This window comes from Ictalurus punctatus, chromosome 28 (assembly GCF_001660625.3).
Source record: "Ictalurus punctatus breed USDA103 chromosome 28, Coco_2.0, whole genome shotgun sequence".
NCBI classification, from domain to species: Eukaryota; Metazoa; Chordata; class Actinopteri; order Siluriformes; family Ictaluridae; genus Ictalurus; species Ictalurus punctatus.
In genome coordinates this window covers 17530859-17551447 of record NC_030443.2, presented here as the reverse complement: position 1 = coordinate 17551447, position 20589 = coordinate 17530859, and the positions used below count along the sequence as shown (strand labels likewise).

The 20589-nt window shown below is 41.5% G+C and overlaps 1 protein-coding gene across 1 annotated transcript in view; it reads right to left on the bottom strand.

Annotated features, from left to right (window-relative positions):
* rgs3a (regulator of G protein signaling 3a) overlaps nt 1-20589 on the bottom strand; it is a 126122-nt gene that overhangs the window by 20679 nt on the left and 84854 nt on the right. The window lies entirely within an intron of this gene.

Sequence of the window (20589 nt, the reverse complement as noted above, 5' to 3'; positions counted from 1 at the left end):
AATAAATAAATAAATAAAAGATTTGGCTGAATGTTAAGAAGAGAATACGGAGGTGCTAGAGCAAAAATAAGCGGGTGATAAAATGAACAATTAAGGAGGAAGAGCACCCGTTAGCTGCGCTCTTAGAAAAAATGGTTCCACAAGGGGTCCTTAACTTGCTAAAAGGGGTTGTGAAACCTTTTTTTCTGACAGGAAAACAACCTCTAAACCTTTTCAGAGAGCTCGCAATTGGCCTCTCGTAGCGCTTTAGCAACCGCTACAGTTGTCACTTGTGGGCGTGGCCGGTCCACCATTCTCTTAGTTCTGATCAGAAACCGTAGTACATATATGTATCTTCTAATGCGAACTAGTTAAACATAAAACAAATAACGAACAAATCGGTGGTTTCGTTTGTTTTGTTTAGATGTTACATGCTAGGCTCCGTATTCAGATTACATTAGCAAAGCAAGCTAACTGAACTAGCTACATACGCTCACCAGAGGCGCCGACTATCTTCTTTCCGAGCTTTATTTTTCTGCGTGATGTCTGTACGACACCGAACGAGAGGGCGTATAGGGAGGGATACGATGAATCGGCAAGTTTTTCGATCGGTAAATGGGAGCTAATTGCAGGTTGTAATTGGGGAAACGTCCATAAAGCCCTCGATAAAGCCCAACAGGATCAACGATGCTGTAGTTAGTCTATTACTCAGACGATTTCCCCGTATGTTTCCTCAGAAAAGAACTTCGTAAAAAGAGCAAATGCACACTCGCTGTAGAGACACACTGAAACACACGAGCGATCCCGTCTCAGATAGACGGATGATCTGCGTGCTTTATGTTAATCCTTTGTAACAATCTGATCTTGCGCCATACGCGTGCTTCACATTTTTAACATTCAGGTTATTTGGATGCAAGCGCTCCAGTGTGTCACGGGAAATGTCAGCCAAGAAAATCCCTTTTCCCGAGTCCTCGCTGAGAGCTCTGTCACTGACCACGTTTACACGGGCTGCAGTAATCTAATCATCGACCTTATTCTGAATAAGACGATATCCTGATTAAGGTGTTTACATGAGTCGCTTTTAGAATACTCTTTTCATGTTCCCGTTTTACACGTTATAGAACGTAGACGGATTAACGGCACACGGCATTACGTCACCGCGCCACGCCGTCCGACGTTCCCTCTAGAATTTCACGTATCGACGTACAGTCCGTCTTCGTTATGGTCCCGTATACAGTTTTAGGTGTTTCAAGCTTCGAAATGAACTTCAAGTGCGGTTAATTATTTGTCATGCTGTAATGCTAATAGACGACCGCTTGAAGCCGTGGGCTGCGTCCCAAACCGCGTACTTACCTACTGTACAGTCAAACGTTTGAGCGCTGCCGTGTGTGTACGTGTCCCGTCGCACAATGCGGAGAAAACTCCCACACGACGTTAATAGTGTGATCAAGGTGTGTACGTGTCTGTAATACACGTCGATAACGCGACTAAAACAGGAAACACTCCACACGTGTTTACTTCGAGTGTGACTTTAATCGGATTAACGTCATCGATAATCTCTGTTCACACGCTAGTTTCTTAATCAGGGTGTCGTTTTAATCGGGTTCGTATCGGATTATCGTCGTCCGTGTAAACGTACTGAATGAGAGACGGAGACAACGTCGGGTCGCCGAACACCGAACGCCCCAAGCATCTTCAAATGAATTTACTTTTGAGAAGTTACTGTTGAGATCTCGATTCTGATTGGTCAGAAGGTGTTTTCGATAACAAAAGCGCTGACAGCAAAATCTCAGGTTATTATTTGCTATAGTAGCCACTAATTTTCAGGGACTGCGTTGGTTTTTCACAAAGCGAGCTCTGATTGGTGATAAGGCGACGTTTATTTAAAATTTATGGAAGGAGTCTCCAGTGTCAGAAAGTCCTGGAGTTCTTGGTAACATGACAAGCTGATTTATTTATTTATTTGTTTGTTTGTTTATTTGTTTATTTTTGCCTTATCAACTTCAGGAGAGAGAACAAACAGTTATACCAGGAACTAACCCTAACCCTAATTATAAACTATATTCACTTATTAAGGAATAAATAAATAAATAAATAAACACACAGATTTCTGTGGTACAAGAGGAATAAAACACTTCGGGACGTGCTGTTATAGGAAAATAATCAACCTCAGGCTGAAACAGTAGCTCCGCTTCGTGTCACGCCGCCACGCCCACCCCGAAACACTAACTTCAATATCTCATGCTCTTGACAACTCAACCTTTAACTGAGTGTTGTTCCTACTTCCTGTTACAGACTGCGACTCGGGTAATTGCCTTCCTGTTATTCCGGCCCTTTTGCATCATGCTTCCTCCTCGTACCTTTCCGTTCGTTTCTCTCCCTCATTTCTTTCTTCTCCATCTACGTTGGACAAAATCAGCGACCTGAGCACAATGCTCGTCCCCGAGCGACTTCTCTGAGACGTTGTGAATGTTTGCGTCCCGGTTTCCTCGCATTGTGCCGAGTGTGTGTGAGAGCAGGACGCAGGACGTGACCTCTTTCTCCCGGGGGTAAAAGGTCTCACAATGGAGCGATCTACTTTTATAATAATACTCGCTTTAAACACAAATGGGTGGAGCATGAACAAAGATGTCGTGCCGAATTAAAACAGCGGACGGTTATTTTATCGTTTCACGTGCTGATCTCTCTGGTTACGTCTGTAAATGAGTCCTCGAGGTAAATCTATCTATTACCGTCGTCTATCTATTACTCTCCGGGCGCTGATGATGAGTCACGGCTTCTCACGAAAGATTTCGTCATGAGAATCCACAATACTTGGGTAAAGCATGTGTAAAAAAAATTAAATAACCGGCTTGCTTTTGTGGCGTTCCAGCCTATATACAGTATATTATATACATCAGCGGTCAGGACTCTGGGAGAGAGCGATTGGCCGTGCTTTCTGGGTGGGCGGGATGATGTTACTTACTCAGCTGTCAGTCAAAGCAAATCTAAATGCTCATGTACAGTATGTGGAAGAGGACAGACGGGTCTTTCCTCCGAGCTGAAGTATTGACGTACATGTAGCACGAGCTAAACCTCACTGGCTTCAAGTTTCTCAGAGTTAGCACATGCTAGCCTTAACTTTCACCTTCCCCTAGTGGTCACAACAGGGACCGCGGTATCGAGTGGGAACGGACAACGACTAAAAGTCAAAAAAAATTTGTCTGTAATCCTAAATACTGACCCTAATGCACCGATTTGCATAATTTGCGTCACTCTTGCTTGTCGTGATTCATCTTCATTTCTTCAAAGACAAAAATGACTTGCTTACTAGGAGTAAGAGGATGAATTTGTGAATTTCGACGTAAGTAAATTAAAAGTCACTTTGAAATGTCTTGAAGATCAATTAGAATTCATCCTGAACCAGGACATTACTGAATAACGTCATGTACACCTACATAACCGTATCCGGTCCTTCCTCGGACTGCTGCATTGTTTAGCGACCAAAACGATCACTCGCACACACGCACGGCCGGATGCTCAATAGCCATGAGCAATTGCTTACTCGATGAGCGTTAAATACCAGAGGGATGAAAGTTCAACAGTAGAGAATGCATTAGTGTGTATGTGTGTGTGTGTGTTTGCATTAAGCTCATTTTCACGCTGTTATTGGTGTCAGCTGCAGCAGGACGTGTCTGCTTCCTGCTGGTGTCACGGCTTCCTGTGGTGTGGGATGTTTGTGAACAATGCCGTGTTCGGGTCGCGATCGTACTCAGGCTTCCTCTTACATTCCCAATCGACGATCCGATCCGCTCGGCCAGATCCCGGCCTGGCAATCACGCTCCCTCGCTTCTGGGGATCTCGAAAGTATTATCAGGTATAGAGAAGCGATTAGAAGACAAAGGACAGACAGGAAACATGGGAAAAGCTTGTCACAGAGCAGGCTTGGATGAATGAGGTCTCTGTCTCTTCCGGGTTCCACTTACTGTATATTCCGAGATAAGAGCCTGTGCTGGAGTATATTTAGTCGGTAGAATTCCATAACAACAACAGACCAACAGTAACCATAGATAAAAAGGCTAACGGGAAGGACAGGGAATCCTGTCCGGACATGTTAATAATATTCCGGGTCTATTTTAAGATCTACGGAAAGCACGTGAGAATGTAGCGCTTGTCCAATGTGGCTGTCTTTGCTATTATTTGTATTCTGACACCAATTTTAAAGTCCCTGTAAAATCTAAACAGATCTTTCGGGGCGTTTAGTACGAACGCGTCCGCCCCAAGGTTATCTAAAAGCTAGTGCTGCTCCGTGACAACGGCGAAATTCGAGACGTTTTACAGTCTCTCTCTTACATCGATACGCATGCAGCGAATCCCATGACATCATTGCGCACGTCAGCTTCGCGTCGGACTTTCTGTCCGATCGAACGCTCTGTAGAATCCGAAGTGTCCCGCCCCCCGACGTTATAAATATCACGTGGCGACGTTGTCGTTGTTGAGCGAGAGAAATCACGTTGTTCTGGAGCGGCACTCTTTTGTTTGTTTTATCACCATTTTACGTCTTTGTGGGTTTTTTTTTTTTTTTTCCTTTTCCTAAACGTCAAAGCGATCTCGAGAGAAGGCGCGCTGTAAATTAAACGAGCCGCGAGATAAAAATAAAAGTGATGGAAATGAAAGAAAAACACATTCAGTAGCTGACCCTCATCACCTTTCGTCAGAGGAGCGCCAAACCGGTCACATGCTCATGCTATTCTAGGAGCTCTTTCTCCTGTGTTAGACGTCTAACTGCAGGAGCGTCTCAGTGACAGGAGCTCGACCTTCACTCTGACCTTCACGTCCCCGCCTTCTCTATTCCGAGTGCTGGAATCCGCTCGCTCCTCTCCCTCTGTGTCCTGCTTTAACACTGAAGCTTTGTCTCTGCGTCCCAGTCCGCCGTGTCTGTTTCTCACGCAGAGAGGCGGACGTTTCAGCATTCGGAACGCTTCGTGTCTTCAGAAAGGTAAAAATATCCCACAAGCGTCGCTGGGAACGTGTTTGAAAATAGCTGACAGAGTTTATTAGTATAAGTAATGACTCAGAACGACTGAGCGGACAAACTTTGATTGTGAAACTCCATGTGAAGCCTATAGCATGTATGTCAGGTCGCCGAGCAACCACACTACAACGATAACAGCACAGTAACTGGCCAAGCTAACTGTCTGATGGCTTCTACGGTGTAGATCGGACTGTGACGACGCTCACGCGACGCGGCGTTCAGAAACCGTTTATCGGACATCGTTTATCAAACATCATCAGCATGTGCAGAAACACAAGCGACGCACGCATGCAGAGGAACGCGCACCGGTAAAAAGCCATGTAGGAAAATGTTGTCTCATTGCTGAACACGCAAATACACACGCATCAACAAATCAAATCCCCACTACCACTTCTCCACGTGTTTGCCATCCACAAATACTGAGACCATGACAACAGAGTGGTAAGACGTCTCTACCTTACGGTAACTGGTCCTTGCACGTCTACACAAACACACACACACACACACACACACACATGGATATACATACACACAGAGCATCAGTGACATCGCTGTACACTCAGCAGACCTCCACCTGCCTCCATCTATTCTGCCAGATCCATATTGGCAAAGACTCTGCTATAGCAACCAGGACACACACTGGAAACATAAAAGAGCAAAGGGCGCCGTGTGTCTGTGTCCTTCGAGAGACAGAGCTGCACTCCATGAACGTCAGATCTGGCATTACGGCCGTGTGTGTTATGGACAACCGTGTGTGCTCCAGGACAACTGTGTATGCTGCAGTAAGAGTCATGTGTGATGGAACGACAAGAAATGGCGGAGATATTAAAATTTACACACAATCTCAGGCAAATCACGTGAGGCAAGAATCAATAATGAGTCAATGGTAAAGCACTGGTGAGGCAATAGCGATTCAAGGAAGAATCAATGGTGAAAGAATGGTAACTGAATCAGATGGGAATCGATAGAGATTCAATAAAAGAAATAGATGGTCAGAGATTCAGTACAGAATCAACTGTGAATCAATAGAGATTCAATAAAAAATCAACGGTGACTCAGTGATGAATCAATCATGAAAAAATTATAAATGAATAGTGAATTAGAAGGGAATTAATAGAGTTTCAGTAAAGAATCAAGGGTGAATCAATAGAGTCGACGAAGAATCAATGGTCAATCAATACAGATTCAAGGAAGAATTAATGGTGACTCAATAGAGATTCAATGAAGAATCAGTAGAGATTTGATGAAGAATGAAAGGTGAATCAATAGAGATTCGATGAAGAATCGGTGGTGAATCAATAGAGATTCGATGAAGAATCAATGGTGAATGAGTAGAGATTCAGTGAAGAATCAGTGGTAAATCAATAGTGATTCAATGAATAATCAATGGTGAATCAATAGCGATTCAATGAAGAATTAATGGTGAATCAACAGAGATTCAATGAAGAATCAAATGGTGAATCAATAGAAATTCAATGAATCAGTGGCGAATCGTTAAAGATTAAATGATGAATCAATGGAAGAATAAACGGTGAATCAACAATGAATCAATAGTAATTCAATAATGAATCAATGGTGAATCTGTGCTGTTTCAGTTGTGTATCAGTACCCCACTGATGATGTAGTTTATATCTTTCAACGCTCAACAACTCAGTATTGTATTCTGTCTCAGTTGTAAGTCACTTTGGATAAAAGCATCAGCAATGAATGTAAATGTAAATGAATCAAAGGTGAATCAATAATGAATCAGTGAGGATTCGATGATGAATCTTTGGGGAAACCACTGTGTAACAGTCATGAATCAGTGGTGAACGAACATCAAAATAGTGCTGGTTTGTGATATTGATGTTTATATACACAATCTCATGCTCATCAGGTGAGGCAAGAACCAATAGTAAATCAAACGTGACTCGAAAGTGAATCAATGGGGAATGAACACAAAAAAGACAGAAAAAAAGAAATCATTCCATCCTACAAGTCTCTGTGTAAGCTGTTACTATAGAAACGATAACTTATTAGAAAGTGTGTGTCAGTATAAACCTGTGATTTGCTGTTATAGAAAATGAATCCAGACCTTCTGGATGTTCGTTCCAGATGTCTTCTTAAGCTTTTGCACTGACAGACGAAGTGCTAATCCAGGATCTTTTGCATTCCTAAACAAAGATGATTCATTCATTTGTACCTTCGCACCTTTTAGTGCTGGTGGAAGCCAAAAGCACACCGAGCTGGAGGATCAGCTTCCAACATTAATGACTTCACGCTGCTCCTGCAGTGAGATGTTCCCATGCCGTTAACCTGCTCGCCAAAACGCTCCTTTTCAAACAGCGTGTAAATAAACAGCTTCTAATTAACTCTGGATTAGGGGTTCATTGAGTGCTCAGTAACTGCGGTTTGATTTGTATTGCAATGAGTCGAAAGATATTTATCTTGGGCTAGTTAAAGCTGCTAGCATCACCGTGCTAATTACATGGTTAGGAGTGAAACTGAAGTGCCTGTGCTTCAGTAATAAACTATATTTTTTGTAGATCTTGCTATAAATGCTGAGAGTTGGAGCATTTAATCCTGGACTCTAGCATAGCCATTCTTCCTGAAGGAACTTCTCCAGCCAGGACTTTTCTTTTGAACAGCTGTAAATGGAAATGCTAATTAAGCGCTGCTTGCTATAACAGACATTATGTAAGCTTTTGTGGAGTAAGTAATAAGCAGGAAGGAGATTGAGGCAGAGCAGCGGGTTCTTTAGAGAACAGGTTATAATCCTGGAAGACGTGTGCCACATCACAGAGTAATGAAGTGCGAGAGGAGCTGTTTAAGAACGCGCTAGACTGCTGAGGGCTATTATTAGCCTAGCTAAACTAAACGAGGTGGGATGTGTTTGACCTGACATGGCTCAGCACAGTGAGCGGCGTGGGCCTAGAGAGTAAATCCCAGAGAGGAACAGAGGACGGATGGAAGGAAGGATGGAAAGAAAGAAAGAAAGAAAGAAAGAAAGAAAGAAAGAAAGAAAGAAAGAAAGAAAGAAAGAAAGAAAGATACCGAGACAGAAGAATCAGAGAAGAAAAAATAAGAAAAGAAAAACAAATGAAAAATAATGAAAGAAAGCCACCGAGTACGAAAGAAAGAAAGACAACAAAAAAGAAGAAAAGAAACACAAAAAAAAAAGAAAAGAAAGAAGACAGAGAAAGAAATAAGAAAAGAAAAGAATAGGACAGCAAAGAAAAAATAATGGAAAATGGAGAGAAAGAAAGTGGAGAGAAAGAAAGAAAGACAAAAAAGAAGAAAGAAAAAAAGAAAGGAAAGACGCTGAGAAAGAAAGAAATCATAACAATGCTGAAGAAAAGAAAAAGTCATGGGAAATTATGAAAGTACGCCACAGAGAGAGAGAGAAAGAAAGAAAGAAAGAAAGAAAGAAAGAACAATACTTGAAAGATGAAAACAACACCAGCACACACACACACACACACACACACACACACACACACACACACACACAGAGGATATCGTGTTTGTTATTACATTAGTGTGATGATCTAATCTCATGCAAGCACTCTGGGTAAATAATAAGAAAAACAAAGTGAGGTTATTTCTGGTCTCATCACTGGGTCAGGGTGAGAGAGAGAGAGAGAGAGAGAGAGAGAGAGAGAGAGAGAGAGAGAGATTCCATCTCCTCATGTACACATCTTATACACTGCGGTTAATCAACTGAGCCAAAAAAGGAAGAGGACGGGAAGATGGTAGAGGAAGACAGTTCGCTTCTCGCTACCAGCATCATAACATCTCCGCACGTCACCTTCTCATTGCCCATAAACCCACTGTGCACGGGTGTGAGGTCGTGTTTCAGTAACGCAGACGCACACGTCTTATACACACTATTTATACAGCATTTACTGGAAATTTACTAATAACAGCAGGTCAATGAACTCCTGAGTACTGGCAGAACAAAGAGAAGTGCAATTACCAAAAAAAACTAAATACAAGGACAGAAAACACAAGATGTGCACAAAGAAGGAAAGAAAGAAAGAAAGAAAGAAAGACATTAAGCAAGGAAGGAAAGAAGGAAGGGGGCCATCTAGGAAGGAAGGATGAAAGAAAGAAAGAAAGAAAGAAAGAAAGAAAGAAAGAAAGAAAGAAGAAAGAAAGAAAGAAAGAAAGAAAGAAAGAAAGAAAGAAAGGAAGAAAGAAAGGAAGAAAGAACGATATTAAACAAGTATAGAAAGAAGAAAGAAAGAAAGAAAGAAAGAAAGAAGGAAGGAAGGAATAAGGTCATGCAGGAAGCAAGGAAGGAAGGAATGAAAGAAAGAAAGAAAGAAAGAAGAAAGGAGGGAAGGAAGGAAGGGAGGTGCTTCCATAAATCCTAAATAAATGCCTCCTTAGAGGAAGAAAAAGTAATAAAAAGAAATAAAAGGGCAGAAAAGAGAAGACGGATTCTGGATCAGGTGCAAAAAAAGGAGAAAGAAAGGAAGGAAGGAAGGAAGGAAGGAAGGAAGGAAGGAAGGAAGGAAGGAAGGTGTTTCCATAAATCCTAAATAATCATCTCCTTACAGAAAATTTCACCATATCAATGATTATCCACTCACCGGCCTCTTTATTAGGAACTCAGTCATGCGGTTTTCTTGGTGAAAGATCGACAGGTTTGAGTGAGAGAGAGAGAGAGAGAGAGAGAGAGAGAGAGAGAGAGAGAGAGGGAGAGAGAGAGAGAGAGAGAGATCAGAGGAGAATGGCGAAACTGGTATGCGCTGACAGGAACGCTACAGTAACTCAAATAAGCACACTTTACAACCGCGGTGAACAGAAAAGCATCTCAGAATCACTACATACTGAATCTCGAGGTGGACGGGCCACAACGGCAGCAGACCACATCGGGTTACACTTCTGGTAGCCAGGAACAGGGATATGAGGATACAGTGGGCATCAGAAGTGGGCACATGGAGGTCAACAGCCTGAATCTACGGACCCAACCTGCTTTGTGTCATCAGTTCAGGCTGGTGGTGGTGCTGGTGGTGCTGGTGGTGGTTTAATAGTGGCGAGGAATGTTTTCTTGGCAAACGTTGGGCACCATAATACCAATCGAGCATGGTTTGAACACCACCGTATCGTCACTGACCACGTGCATCCCTTTATGGCCACAGTTTACCATCTCAATCAGATTAGCAACATGAATTGTGCAGCCGATATACCGTATATTCACCAACGTTGTGATGCCAACATGGACACAAAGGAATGTTTCCACCACCCTGTGTTTTCCAACACTCCAGCAAACTGGTGTCCTACCCAGTATTAGCACGGCGTTCCTAATAAAGTGGCCGGCGAGTGTGCGTATGCTTTTTAAGCTCTTACGGTTACTATCGAAACTATACGACACGTCATTAGCGCGTTCAAATATAAACCTGCTGCCGTCAGAGCTGCCGATCCAGAAAATCAAATCGACACCTTCTGACCAATCAGGTTCGAGAATTCGCCGGCGCTGCGGTATGAAACTGCGTGTACGAGCCTGGAGGTCATGTGACTGAGCGGATACAGATTAGGAAACGGCTGCTCTTCTGTTTTCAGTACTGTAGGTTCTGTTCACTGTGTCTGTTACTTAAACAAGCCATACAGGCAGAGGACAGACATACTGGAATACACACACACGCGCGCACACGCACACACACACACACACGTACACACACGCAAACTCTTCCAAGAACACTCGCTGTGGTAAATGATGCTTGAACAAGACGTTAGCACCTTTTGAAGTGCCTCAGTCTTTTTCCAAGACAAACATACACTGTAACGCGACTGCTGCGTAGAAAATCCTCTTCAAGCCAAAAAAGGACGGCGTGTTCCATGTAAGTTCGATAATTACAGTGTAAAAATAAAAACGCTTAATGTCGCAGAGTCTCAAGAACATATAAACACGAAACCTAATTTGAGTCTGGAGAACAAAAACAAAGAAAAAGGCCAGACGTTTTCACCCCTCTGCGTCTCTGGCAGCCAAAACATCCAGAGTGTTTACTCGCCAGGCAAATATTTACTCATTACGCTCTGGGAAGCGTCTGATTCAGGTTGGCGCTGTTCAGATAAATCGACTCGACCGTGTCACCTTTCGTCCAGTTCCCGATCCTCACGTAACATCCCCAGTGCCGTCGTCCCGCACACTTCTACAGCATCCAGGCATGAGTACACACCGACGTCAAACAAACACCCAGCCAGGTGCTACTGCGGGGTGTCGTGTGATGTTCTCTGCTCTGAATGTGGACTTCGGCGTCGAGCATGAAGTTTCTCACTGTTCCCTCAAACTGTGCAGAGAATCTATTTTTAGCATCAAGTCTCTTATCGGAGGTCAGAGACACGAAGAGATTCGTTAATGACTGGGGGGGGGGGCAATGTCATGGTGGTGATAAGAAAGAAAGAAGCATACTGAGGAAGGATGGAAGAAAGGAAGGAACAAATATCTGAAAGAAAGAAAGAAAGAAAGAAAAAGAAAGAAAGATACTGATGAAGGAAGGAAGGAACAAACATATCTGAAAGAAAGAAAGAAAGAAAGAAAGAAAGAAAGAAAGAAAGAAAGAAAGAAAGAAAGAAAGAAAGAAAGAAAGATACTGATGAAGGAAGGAAGGAAATAAGGAAGGAAGGAAGGACAGAAGGAAGGAAGGAAGGAACAAACATATCTGAAAGAAAGAAAGAAAGAAAGAAAGAAAGAAAGAAAGAAAGAAAGAAAGAAAAAGAAAGAAAGATACTGATGAAGGAAGGAAGGAAGGAAGGAAGGACAGAAGGAAGGAAGGAATAAACATATCTGAAAGAAAGAAAGAAAGAAAAAAGAAAGAAAAAAGAAAGAAAGATACTGATGAAGGAAGGAAGGAAGGAACAAACATATCTGAAAGAAAGAAAGAAAGAAAGAAAGAAAGAAAGAAAGAAAGAAAGAAAGAAAGAAAGAAAGATACTGATGAAGGAAGGAAGGAAAGAAGGAAGGAAGGAACAAACATATCTGAAAGAAAGAAAGAAAGAAAGAAAGAAAGAAAGATACTGATGAAGGAAGGAAGGAAAGAAGGAAGGAAGGACAGAAGGAAGGAAGGAAGGAAGGAACAAACATATCTGAAAGAAAGAAAGAAAGAAAGAAAGAAAGAAAGAAAGAAAGAAAGAAAGAAAGAAAGAAAGAAAGAAAGAAAGAAAGAAAGAAATATACTGATGAAGGAAGGAAGGAAAGAAGGAAGGAAGGAACAAACATATCTGAAAGAAAGAAAGAAGGAAAGAAAGAAGGAAATAAAGATAATGAGAAATAAATTAAGAAGGGAAGAAACATATCTGAAAGATGGAAAGAAAGAAAGATACTGAGGAAGGAAGGAAGGAAGGAAGGAAGGAAGGAAGGAAGGAACTAACATCTGAAAGAAAGAAACAAACAAATAAAGCAGGAAAGACAGTGCTTATTTAAAAAGCAAATCATGTGCAAAAAAAAGAAAGAAAGTGCATATTTTAAAAAAAGAAAGTGCATATTTTAAAAAAAAATAAAGAAAATGCATATTTTAAAAAAAATAAAGAAAGTGCATATTTAAAAAAAAAAGAAAGAAAGTGCATATTAAAAAGAAAGAAAGAAAGAAAGAAAGAAAGAAAGAAAGAAAGAAAGAAAGAAAGTGCATATTTTAAAAGAAAGAAAGAAAGAAAGCCGCTCAACAGCACCCTTTTGAAGCTGGAGAGCAGAAGAGTTCATCAGCGCTCCCTCTAGTGTCAGTCTGTGGAACTGCAGCCAGTCAGTAATGAGATGTGGCGTTATTAAGCGCTGCAATGACGCTGCATCTGTTTCAGTACACTACAGCGTTCCAGTCTCTCTCAAGCTGCTGGGAACTGCACCTACACCCTTGGTTCCTGTTTTGGATGGTTCTTGTTCTCTTTAAATGGGCACTGGAAAAACATCATGTTCAGTTCACAGACTCATGACTTCCATGGATGAGTTCCAGCCATGACAGATCTTTTAGCACCATCTTTTAGCAATCTTTTCTAGTGTCTCCTTAAAATCTCTTCTCGCTGTAGCACGGTTTCTTCACTGTTCACGGTTTCAGCTTCACATATTTCTTTTCACATCTATTAAAATAATAAGGACAAAAAATGTGACAGATCCTGCCGTGTGAACTCAGTGGGAAGTGACATCTGTAGGGGCGTATCCTCAGCTAATTTAACTTCAGAGTCAATCACCAGTATGGACTATAGAACCGTTTGGACCATCTGCTGCTGGTGGGAGGTGAGACTGGCAAAGCTGCAGCAGCTACTCAAGACCGGGAGAAGAGCCGGGAGACCAGTCATTCACAAAACTCCCCATAACGCAGCTACACAGTGCCTTCATCAGCATGATATTTAATCAAAACCTCTAATGATTTATTTACAACTCACTCGTACTGACGGATTTTTATTTCTTTATTGAGTGGAGTGGATGGAAGGAAGGAAAGAAGGAGGGAAGATGTCTGAAAGAAAGAAGGAAAGAACGAAAGAAAGAAAGATGAATGCTCCACATAAATAGTTTGCTGTACTGTACTCTACTGTACTCTACTGTAGTGTACTATACTGTGCTGTACTCTACTGTACTCTACTCTACTGTACTCTATTGAACTCTACTCTACTGTACTCTACTCTACTGTAGTGTACTATACTGTGCTGTACTCTACTGTACTCTATTGCACTCTACTCTACTGTACTCTACTCTACTGTAGTGTACTATACTGTGCTGTACTCTACTGTACTCTATTGCACTCTACTCTACTGTACTCTACTCTACTGTAGTGTACTATACTGTGCTGTACTCTACTCTACTGTACTCTATTGCACTCTACTCTACTGTACTCTACTCTACTGTAGTGTACTATACTGTGCTGTACTCTACTGTACTCTACTCTATTGCACTCTACTCTACTGTACTCTACTGTACTCGACTGTTCTCTTCTATACCGTACTCTAATGTACTCTACTCTTCTATACTGTACTCTACTGTACTCTACTCTACTGTAGTGTACTATACTGTGCTGTACTCTACTGTACTCTACTCTACTGTACTCTATTGCACTCTACTCTTCTATACTGTACTCTACTGTACTCTACTCTACTGTAGTGTACTATACTGTGCTGTACTCTACTGTACTCTACTCTACTGTACTCTATTGCACTCTACTCTTCTATACTGTACTCTACTGTACTCTACTCTACTCTATTGCACTCTACTGTACTCTATTCTTCTATACTGTACTCTACTGTACTCTACTGTAGTGTACTATACTGTGCTGTACTCTACTGTACTCTACTCTACTGTACTCTATTGCACTCTACTCTACTGTACTCTACTCTTCTATACTGTACTCTACTGTACTCTACTCTACTCTATTGCACTCTACTCTACTGTACTCTGCTCTTCTATACTGTACTCCAATGTACTCTACTCTTGTATACTGTAATCTACTGTATTCTACTGTACTCTGCTATACTCTGCTTTACCCTTGGCTTGTATTTTGTTCATGTAAATGTTTGTTTTGTTTTGTTTTTTTATTTGAAAGTAGCAGAACCAAAGCAGAACTTCCAGTCCATCTTATTTACTCTGTCTATTCTCAGTCACATCTCTGTAGCTTGCAGCTAAATAACATTATAGTGGTGAAACTAAATCCCATCCATCTTAAATAATGGCCATTATTAATGTCAGCTCTGTAGAGCACCCGACTGTGTGTGTGTGTGTGTGTGTGTGTGTGTGTGTGTAACTCAGCCCTGCTTTCTTGGTTAATTCGGTCTTCCAATAGAGCAGCACTATAGAAAGCCACGTAACAGAACCTTCTAGGTCAAGCCTGGTCTAACAGTCCTGGCCACAAATATGTAATAATCATTGTTATCATTTATTGAAGCGGTGGAGTGGAGTCCGTGAGCGCTGCCTTCTCACAGTGATACGGCGCAGCAACAAAATGTTCTCTTCTGAGATTAAGTGTACAGTGGTGTACTGTTCTGTCCTAGCATACTTTTATGTACCCCTTCTCCATGCGCTCTCTCTCTCTCTCTCTCTCTCTCTCTCTCTCTCTCTCTCTCTCTCGTCCACATTTCAGCCTTACACCGAAGACAACAAGCTCTTCGTCTCACGTACACAGTGTCTCGAGATATAAGAGAGTGTAACGTCGCGGTCGGTTTGAATTAGACTCGTTTGTTTATTTATATTTTGGGAAAAAGAACCAAGTCAATTCGCTAGAAAATATTGCAGGCAGGAACAAACTCTGTGTTGTCTGGGATTAAACAGACAGTCCTCCGAACATCTTTCGTTAAGACTAATTATGAATTGGAGTGATGTAGCAGAGGCCGAAGAACTGTCAGGCCTTGTTTACGCCAGTGCACGTTCCTTTAAAAACGCAGAACTGTTGCTACGGTTACGCCTGTCGTCTACGCTTCTCCGGCGTTTTCGCCCCCTCGAAAGCGGAGACTTTTGTAAAACGCCGAAGACCCCGTTTTAGTTTGAAACCTCCGCGCTCGCGTTTCAGTGTAAACGGACCAAAACGTTTTGAAAACAAAGGCGTGGCTCCACCCACATTCACGCCGATTGGTCAAGCCCCTACCGTATGACCGTTACGCTACCTCGATCGTATACACAACAACACGGAGACTGAACCGCGAGCTTTGCTGGCTTTGTCGTCATTCTTAGCGTCCATTGTGCGGTTAAATTCTGTATTTTATAACGCTGCAGCTGTCTACACTTCCATAATAACAATGTACTTATTTTGAAATTCCCATTTCTATGCGTGGTCAGATTTAATTCGAGGGGCAACAACCTGGATTAGTACAGACAGTTCTTACTCTGGCATCTGCATCATATTACTACTAATTCGATTATTCTAACTCACTGGGTGGAAAGATGGAATGATTTGGTGTTGCGTAATAAAATGGTGTGGTTGTTATGAAGATGCTTTATCGCTCGGTCCTTACATCGACCAAGCAGTGTGTTTTAGTGTGTGTGTGTGTGTGTGTGTGTGTTGAAGTGGAAAAAAGAGTGGTGTGGGAGATATATAGCGTGGTGGTCCAGTCCTCTATCTTGTTTTATTGCATCTCTCCACAAATGTCGGTTTCTCATTATCGGATGTTGGAGGGGGATAAGATACGAAGAAGAGCAGATCGGAAAGACGGGATAAAAGCAAGGGCCAGGAAGTGAGACGGAGTGAGAGAGAGAGAGCGAGAGAGAGAGAGAGAGATTGGAATGGAAAACACATGTCTCCGGCTATAATCCAACTGTCTAGGAAGTTCCTACTTGGGCAAACAGTCAAACACCAAATCTGGACGAAGGAACGCATTTCAACTCTTTGACCTCTTTTACTCTCTTATACATTTTTATGACATCATCATCTATATCCTTTTATCATGTTGCTACAGATAACACTCATTTCTGATTGGCTGGCAGCGGTATGTTATTAACTTATACTTCGTGTAGAGATTAATTACGTATTAAGAAATTGTGTATAGGCTACGATGACATGATCATAACAACAAAATGTATAACGGTAGTCGGTCCGTACGGTGGGAGGAGTGTGAGGGACGACTTGATATTTTCAAATCATGCAGTTATTAGTAAGCACACTCTCGCAACGTTTAGAGCCCTCAAAGGTTCCTTGGGTCTACAAGAAGCTCCTATACATATAGTATTCTATTTTGAGAATATTTGAAAGAATTTTGCTGGAATCGTGGAAAGCTGTAACATCGTGAAATAAATAAGATTCATAACTTCGCACGGACCAGACCGAGTTCAAACGGCGCAACGGAAACCGTTATGGAAGACGGCACACACTCCAAAGCCTATAACTCTCACCGGGCAGCGTCTTAAAGATGATTTGTGACTTTTTCCATTCTCTTCTTGCATTTGTGTATGCGCGGTCAATGAAAACTATCTACACAGCAATGTCTGTTACGCACACTAACATTCGCTTCAAGTAAACAGACGGCAAACGCGCTGTAGAGTTTCAGCCCTGCAGACAACGAGCATCAAAAGATGCTGACACCAGAATTTGTGTGAGTTTATCGTGCTGTGGCATGGATGAGTTAGACCTAACCAGCCACTCTAGGAAGATCCAAGAATCAGGGCTATAAAAATTGGGACTATCCAAGAATCAAAGCCAAAAAAGACTGAGACTAAGCAGGGCCTAGACCCTTAAATACTAAGACTATCCAAGAATTAAAGCCTTAAAAACTTGGAAAGAGCAAGAATTAAAGCCTTAATGACTGAGATTAGCCAATAATCAGAGCCATAAAGACTGCAATTCATCAAGAACTAGAGCTACAAAAACTGGGATTTACCAATAATAAGACTGGGACAATTCAGATTAGAGCCATAAATGCTGGTATTATCCATGAATTACAGCCCAAAATACTAAGACTAGCCAAAAATTAGAGCCTCAGTGATTAGGACTAACCAAGCGTGAAATCCTTAAAGACTGGGATAAATCAATAACTACAGACCCTAAACTTTTGGGACTATCCAAAAATCAGAACCTTAAAGACTGGGACTAACCAAGAATTTGAACCAAACATACAGGAAATATTCATGAACTAGAGCCTTAGCAACTGTGACTGAGCAAGAGTTAGAGCTATAAAGACTAGACCAAACCAAGAATCATAGCCATAAAGACTGGGACTAACCAAGAATTAAAATCTTAACGACTGGGACTAACCAAGAACTAGAGCCTTAAAGACTGGGACTAACAAAGAACCAGTGCCTTAAAGACTGGGACTAACAAAGAACTATCGCCTTAAAGACTGGGACTAACCAAGAACTAGAGCCTTAAAGACTGGGACTAACAAAGAACCAGTGCCTTAAAGACTGGGACTAACCAAGAATTAAAACCTTAAAGACTGGGACTAACCAAGAACTAGAACCTAACGACTGGGACTAACCAAGAACTAGAGCCTTAAAGACTGGGACTAACAAAGAACCAGTGCCTTAAAGACTGTGACTAACAAAGAACTATCACCTTAAAGACTGGGACTAACCAAGAACTAGAACCTAAAGACTGGGAATAACAAAGAACTAGAACCTAACGACTGGGACTAACAAAGAACTAGTGCCTTAAAGACTGGGACTAACCAAGAACTAGAACCTAACGACTGGGACTAACAAAGAACTAGTGCCTTAAAGACTGGGACTAACCAAGAACTAGAACCTAAAGACTGGGACTAACAAAGTACTAGAGCCTGAAAGACTGGGACTAACCAAGAATTAGAACCTAACGACTGGGACTAACAAAGTACTAGAGCCTGAAAGACTGGGACTAACCAAGAACTAGAACCTAACGACTGGGACTAACAAAGTACTAGAGCCTGAAAGACTGGGACTAACCAAGAACTAGAACCTAAAGACTGGGACTAACAAAGTACTAGAGCCTGAAAGACTGGGACTAACCAAGAACTAGAACCTAACGACTGGGACTAACAAAGTACTAGAGCCTGAAAGACTGGGACTAACCAAGAATTATCACCTTAAAGACTGAGATTAACTACTGAAGGCTGCACATTAAAAATATTCTTTCCTTTCCTGGACGAAATAATTTAATTCTTACAATGCTGCCGCAGTGCTGTCATGTTCCCCTTTTTGAAAAAGTGTAAGCAGATGTCTGATATATTGTTCCCCATGATAATTAGGTTGTATTGTTATCACACTGTAACCGTACCATATTTCACTGTACATCACAGTATTGTTGGTTTTTTTTCACATTTTTTTCTCACAGATGCGAAGCCGCAGTGCTGCAGGGTCTATCCGAGGTCTCCGAGAGCTCTGCAGCTCTTTTTTGTTAATTTTTTTTTAAATGTCATTGGAAATGTCAGCTTGATTTACTCTACGGCTTGCGCATTGTTTTATGGAAAGATGCTTGGCGATATATGGCCACAGAGACAGGCTTCTTCCAAACAGCCCGCAGCTGGGGGAAAAGCGAGCCTGATGGCGCCAATAGGTAGTAAAATTACACTGAGATTCAGCCAAAACACACATACACACACACACACACACACACACACACACATATAGAGATACACACACACACTACATCATGGTGCATTCCTTCTTCTATGCTAACACTGCCATTTAAGGCTCCGAAATCTCCTGGACTGGCTGCATCCATCTCATCCACTCTATCTCTCCCTCTCACTCTCTCTCTCTCTCTCTCTCTCTCTCTCACACACACACACACACACACACACACACACACACACACACACACACATTACATACACATACATATCCTACATATGTAATGATAATACGTTAATATGGATTTTTATTCTCATATTTGCTTCTAAGGACCTTTTCAACTTCTTATGCGTTGTTAGAATTTTTACAACTCTCTCAATGGGGATACAAACTTTTGCACTCAATTACATACACACGCACTACATTTAGCTGGTAGTCAAGTGCACTCAGGTAAAAGAGCAGAGTCTTTTTCAAGCCTCAGCAGGACACAAAGCTAAACAGCGCCATTTAGTGGACGAAACTAAAACGGGTTCTACTTGGTAGGAATGTAAAGCTGTACCCTACACCGGCCCTTTGAGGATATGATTGGACACCCCTGGTCCAGGTGATGCGACTTTGGACATTTGTTTTGAATTGATTTTGCATATTTACAGTATAGCTGTGTTTGGAAGATGTGCTAAATCCCTTATTGGGTATGACCGTGCACCTTATATGCTTTGGATACAAAATAAGTCTAACTTAAATAATAATTTACAGTCATATTCAAATAGTACTATTTTGCACCTTCCATTTCGTTCCAAAATATGAAATGTAGTCATTTTATGTAAAAAAAAAAAAAAAAAAAAAAAAAGTTCTACATAGCAGTAACATGCATTTTTGAACACACTATGCAAAATATATGATTCGTTTTGGGGTTTGTTTGTTTATTTATTTATTTGTTAGCATTTGTAACCCTCTTGCAAAAAAAAATGCCTCTGCTCGAGATGAAATAATCGGTGTTTATTATTAAATAATAATTCGTCTTTCCATAATGCGTCTTTCTATGTTGAAATCATGTTCGATTTGATTTAGGTCACCCCGACGTGTCAATTAATACATTAACGAACAAATGGAGGTCGTTATTCATGCATAAGACTTCATAAGACTCATAATCTTAAGAGTTCATAAGACTCGCTTGGTGGTTAAGGTTAGCTCTTTATTAGGTCACCATTAGTGAACGATTAACTCAGGTATTAGTGCGTGATTAGTGTAGGGGCAGTGGCGGCTTGGCGGTTAAGGCTCTGGGTTACTGATCAGAAGGTCGCAGGTTTGAGCCCCAGCGCTGCCAAGCTGCCACTGTTGGGCCCTTGAGCAAGGCTCTTAACCATCTCTGCTCCAGGGGGCGCTGTATCATCTCTGACCCTGCGCTCTGATCCCAACTTCCTAGCATGCTGGGATATGTGAAGAAAAGACTTAAACCGTGCTGTAATGTATATGTGACCAATAAAGACTCGTTATTGTATTTGTGTTATTTCCAGATGTTTGGATCGGATTCTCTCTCACGTTCTATGTCACTGTGGATAAAATAACGTAAATGTAAAAGAATGCCATATACTGTATACATGATAGACACTCATTATATTATATACTGCAGACTTATTGCTGGAATAATCAGGTT